Source organism: Physeter macrocephalus, chromosome 11 (genome assembly GCF_002837175.3).
Source record: "Physeter macrocephalus isolate SW-GA chromosome 11, ASM283717v5, whole genome shotgun sequence".
Taxonomy (NCBI): domain Eukaryota; kingdom Metazoa; phylum Chordata; class Mammalia; order Artiodactyla; family Physeteridae; genus Physeter; species Physeter macrocephalus.
The window spans coordinates 110,732,060-110,738,414 of NC_041224.1; positions in this window are offsets into that span (position 1 = coordinate 110,732,060).

Genomic DNA, 6,355 nt, shown 5'->3' on the forward strand with positions numbered 1-6,355 from the left:
ATCATGTGTTCCTGCGACCAGGTGTGCCAAGGATGACTGTGGAGATACCCCTGTTAAAGTAATCCTCCCACTAGAAGAGATACTGATAACATTGATTTTCATATGTTGACAGGCTGGATGGCTTAGAAGCCAGATAGTTTAAGATTGTTCCAGAATGTTTTCATTTGAAGCATGATGACTAACAGTGTGTTATTAAGTTTGGGAACAGTAGGAGCATCTTCTCTGTGCTAATAATTACTGGAAAGCATTGTCCTTTGCAGACTCAGGAATCCTTAACACATAGGCTGCTCTTACCCTGCTAAGATTTTCCTGTTTTCCTTCTGCTGATGCTGCAAAGACAAATAATAAAAATCATAGTTTTTTGTCTAATGAGCATCAATTACTCAACATAATCGAAAGAAGACATTCATTGTTTAAAATCTATCTCTATCATTTATCTATCTATCTATCTATCTACCTATCTATCTATCTATCATCTATCTATCATGGAGCTACCCTGAGGCCATCAGTCATTATGCAAGTTGTGTTATTTATTTATTTTTTTTAGTTTTACAACATGACTGAGACATGGCTACTTTGGGTGTGCCTGTGATGGCCACAATGAAGTAAAGTGACACTGCCTTACTGTCTTGAGGTGAGAGGAAATCACTGACTTTTATTGTAATAGGGTGATTTATGCTAGTGTTCTCTTTCAGTGAAGATCTAATATGAAAGGTGGTGTTGGGGGGAATATTTTAAATCGTTGTCACAGATCAGTATATATTATTCCATCAGCTTGATGTTTAGACATATATTACATATTTTCCTTTCAAAAGAGCTGACAGGTAATAATGCCTTTTGTTGTCTGGATGTTCCTAGCCTATGATAATAGCATCCTTGCTTATGTCTCTTCTGTAATGTTGTTTACTCTGAAGTCCTCAGAAGTTAAAGAGAGGTAATGGTTTTCACTGAGAGTTTTTTTGTTGTTGTTTAAAAAAACAAACTGAGGGGCTTCCCTGGTGGCGCAGTGGTTGCGCGTCCGCCTGCCGATGCGGGGGAACCGGGTTCGCGCCCCGGTCTGGGAGGATCCCACGTGCCGCGGAGCGGCTGGGCCCGAGAGCCATGGCCGCTGGGCCTGCGCGTCCGGAGCCTGTGCTCCGCAACGGGAGAGGCCACAGCAGGGGGAGGCCCGCATACCACAAAAAAAAAAAAAAAAAAAAAAAAAAAAAACTGACACTAGCAAATAGTGAAACGTTAAGTCTATTGAATAGGGAAAGACATTTAAAACCTTTCATATTGGTAATACAAGCTAGGAAATAGATCAGTAAATTAAAATTTGTGTTTGGATTCTGATTTTACTCAGAAAGTCACTGAACTGCTCTTGAAATTGCAACTTTTAGCAACTATTAAGCAGGAATAATACCATCTGTTTCTAATCCATATCAGAGACCTATTGTTATGTGGATTAATGCAATGATTTCTACCAAGACATTTGGTATATGTAAAATGGACTGGGCGAACACAAAATAGTGCTATTGTTTGTCATGAAATTGTGAGGTTTCTGTTTTTGTTTAATTGTATTCAGTTTCTTTTAAATCCCTCATTTATCATTTTCCTTAAGTTAGCTGCTTGCTGTCTTCTTCATTCAATATTAGCCTAGATTCTTCTGCTGATGTCTATTACTGTTTTTCGACCCACCATCTCTTGAAACAATCCTCACTCTAAGGCATCAAAGTGTCACATCTGGAGGCTTAGAAAAACTTTTGCCTGCAGTTTTAATACAATGAAGAGCACACGGAATTCCCATCAACGTATTGTATAGAAACTTACAGCCAAACATGTATTAAAAGAAACTGTTGGTAATTTCTGAAGGCATAATCTCTCTTAAATTTTATTTTGAGAAATAATTCTGGTGTAATGGCCAAGGCCTGTACTTTCGGCTTCATATTTATCAACCTATGTCTTATTTTGCCTATTTATTCTCTTGATTATTGTTCACATTGACAAATAATAAATTTTCCCTTTTTAATGTTTTGTTCTTGTTCATATTTCTAAAACTGGAAATTACAGACCACTTCCACTGGAAATTACAATCTACTTCCAGGATTCTGCACATTGCAATTGGTATAGGTATGTTAAACAGTTTATTGTTTTCTATATCTGTGTATTTGTCCACTAATTTTCAGAGTTGGTTACGAGAGTCTGCAACTTATTATGTATGCTCTTTTAGTGAACAACTAAGAAGTAATCTCATCTGTTCTTTCAAAAATATTTATTAAGTGCTTTTTGTGTATCTTTTACATTTAAGAAAATAATTTTATAACACACTAATATTTATACTTTATAAAAGGATTTATGTAATAGTAACCAAATGTCTTGACTGTGGTTTTTTTATTCAAAAATAAGGAGACTGCTTGTCAGGCAGAATATTAAAAAAATCTGTTGGTCATGTGGGTTCCCATTTAAACCTATCTCAGAAAGAAATTATTTGCAGTTTTTATAAGCCAAATTTCTCCAATCTTCTCCTAATTCAGTCTCCTCCTACCATAATACTATAACCCTTCATTTGCAAGGGATGCAATTATTGTGGAGGTGCTGATGTTAGTGGTGTTTCTTTGGGTAGCTGGGGAGAGATTAAAAGGAGATACTCTTTTACAATGTTTGCTCTTTCTTATAAAAAAAAAAGATTCCTATGTATCACTTTATTAATTAAAATAGATGACACACATATGGCTTGCTAAACCATGTGATACCCTAAAAATCCCAAGTTATCAAGAATAAACATTAAGGGTGATATGATTGCATCATCGTTGTGCCATCATTTATATTCACTTAAAACCTAGATTTATTTGCTTAACAGATATGTAATTAGACAAGAATAAAAGAAGCAGAGAATTGAGGCATTCAAAATTACCTTATGCTAGAGAGCCTATTCTGAGACTGGAACAAAGCATCCCATTTGAGTTTTCTGCCTAAATTTTTAAAAATTAATATTTAACATGACATGGCATATAATAAGTATCATGCTTCCTTATGATACTAAGGATGACAATGACAATGACGTTTCTTAGTAGTGGTGGTAGTAAATTTTGGAAAGTACCTTAGAGTTCATCTACTCCAACCTCTCAGATACTGCAAACTGTCTCTGAAATCTCAGATTTTTTTTTTCTTGGCCATTTCTGTAAATAGGAACTCACTATCTGCAGAGAAAGAAAAAGATATTTTTAAAAATATATATTGTGACAAAAGGCATGCCCTTGAATCTTCCCATTACTTAAAAAAAAATTCTTTCCATTGGGAGAAATTTACATGTATTATATATACATAAAAGTGATTAAACTAAAAAGAACTTAAACTGCTAGGGTAATATTTGTCTGTTTTGTACATTTTCTATTTTGCATTAGACCCAAAATATAGTGAAGAATGATTCTCGATGATTCTGCAATGATACTTTTTTTTTCTTTTTCAGTCCTGTTATATAACTAACCGTGGCATAGATCTATAAACTAAGCACCAAGGTGATCTTTTACTGTGTTTTTCTTTATCTTGGAATTGTCTATTTTTCATTTTGTTTTGCTCTTTTGAGTGTAATGTTCATTTGGAGAAGATTCAGTAACTTGATCCTTTCTTTTCCTTGTACTGAAAAAAAGCTAAGATATGCCTTTTATTTTCCTGACTTTTTAAATACTTGTTGACTTATTCTGTAACATAAAAACTCATTCCAGCTTCTGATTTTGTGCCTTGGATGACATGATGTGACTTCAGAAGTTTTAGATTCTCCCTAAGATGGGCCTGAACCTGGTACTGGTTGTGTAGAGCTACTTTTATTTCTTTTTTCTATGACTTGTGTTTCTGTTTGTCAATAACTTAACAGATTTTTATTGTAAACTCCAGTTTGAAATGGCTAGCTACAGCCCGGCAAGATTGGTGCCCTGATTTTACGCACATATCTTAGTTGCCAAAGCAGAAATTACATGAGAAGTGAGCAAAATGTAGAGACCCTATTTGGGGGCACTGTTCTAGATGTACCCAGTCATCATGCTCTCTTTGATTTATGACAAATTCTTGGTCTCCATTGATATCCACACCTAAACATGCTTCAATTTTCTCTTCCTGCACAGATACAGGAATCACATTAGATACCAGATGGTTGAGCTTCAGGCCCATTTCTTCCTTTTTATGGTGGCAATATTTCCTTGTCTGTATCTTAATCTGCAAGTAATTTCAAGTCTGGCTATTATTGGTTAATTTCACTTATTAAAATAACCATGGTTGGGCATTGGTTTGAAACTCTTTAATGTTTATTTTAAGCATGTAAACATTTCTCAATCATGTCTGCTAAGGAGCAAATAAGGCCCAAGATTATGTAAAATCTGTAACTTTCTTTTTCATTTTTTTTTAAATAAGAATATTCTTTTTAGCCTTTCATGTACAATCTGGTCTATTGTATCAGGATCTCTTCATTCTCTGTAATAAACCAACAAACAGAACATTGTCCCTTAAACTTGTTCACTTCCCATGTCAGAGTGACCAGTTTGTGTTTATAGCACACATCATCAGTACCTACCTCAGACAGGGATGACCTATGCAGTAAATACCTTGAAGGACAATGGAATAATAATCTCACTGTTTCCCTATGAGTAACATCAAGGCTACAGTCTTTTTTGGCTTCTAGAGTTCCCAAGGAACATTTTTTTCCTAAATCTTGTCATAGCAACTTATTTATTTCAGTTGTTTACTGGAGGCTCTTTGGCACACTGGTCATTTTTTTCCCTTTCCTACTGACTGTTAACCTCAAATGTCTTAGAGGTTTGCAGCCATTTGCTTAGCCAGATATTATTAGTTAGGATTCTTTAATATATATGGAACACAAAAAGAATAAAGACTGAACTATAATCCTTTCTTTCTTTGTGCCAAATGAACACTAAATTAAGGTCTGCCTGTTACCCAGGTCATGCCACTTACTATTTCTTATTCTCAAGTTCCATACAGGTAAGAAGAGTTAGTGAAACTATATAATTCCCAGGTATGTGGTATAATGAAAGTTCAAATGCTTTGGATATATATATATATATATATATATATACATATACCTGAATTTAACTTGTTGGTGCCATTTATGAATTGTGTGGTCAAAGGAAACGATTGATAGTAAGACTTATGTCATAAATAATGGAATTAAGCAGAATAATATTTTCAAAGTATGAAGTAACTGGCTCAGGGAATACATTTAGAAACCATATACTTATCCTTACTGTCTCCTATAGCTCAATATATTCATGTATTTGAGAGTTGACTATATGACAGCCACTGTGCCGTATTCTTCCACAGGAGGATATATGTATATTTAAATAAAGTGTTTGACTATATGGTGATAAATCCTATTATAGAGGCATATATTGATACGCATGGAAGTAATATTGACCCTTGAACAATGCAGGGGTTAGAGACACTGACTTGTGCATTGAAAGTCCAAGTATAACGTAGTTAGCCCTCCATATCCATGGTCACTCCTTATGTACAGTTTCACATCTAAGGATTCAACCAACTGCTGATTGTGTAGTACTCTAGTATTTACTATTGAAAAAAATCCACACACAAGTGGACCCATGCCATTCAAACCCATGTTGTTAAAGTTTCAATGGTATATACATATTCTACTTTGCAATACTTTACTAATTGACCATTATATTGGCTTCTAAAGGATAAATATGGTCTATTAAAGCTAGTCTGAGAGTTGACATCCTAAGGTTGAATCTTCCCAGCTTTAATAACACATTTTGCATCTAACCATTTATGGTACCTTCACACTCTTTTTTCTATACAATATATTTTGCTTAGTAATTATGATATAGTCATATCTAATTTAGCTTATGAATGTGAAGTATATTTTGGTTCATATTCTGTAAAAAAACACATTTTTTGAGTGATCTTGATGTAATTGTATATATTTTGGTTAGTGATCATTTATCTTTAGAGGTTGTTTAAAACAGACCTGAGATTGATAGCCTTACATGAATTACAATCAGTGCCTTATCTTTGTTTTTGTTCTCCCTTCCTTTTGTAGTGTAATTCATTTTGCAATAGGATATGCATCTATTTTAAAAATTAATTAAAAACTTACTGTAACCTCCAACTGAATATGCCCAAAGCTAACTGTTTATGTGATTACCTTACAAAAATTTCAATTTCTCTGTGAAATCACTTTTTTTTAATGAAGAATCAGTTAGATTCTTCTGCCTTATCTTTTAAAAATAGACTTTAGGGCTTCCCTGGTGGCGCAGTGGTTGAGAATCCGCCTGCCGATGCAGGGGACATGGGTTCGTGCCCCGGTCCGGGAGGATCCCACATGCCGCGGAGCGGCTGGGCCCGTGAG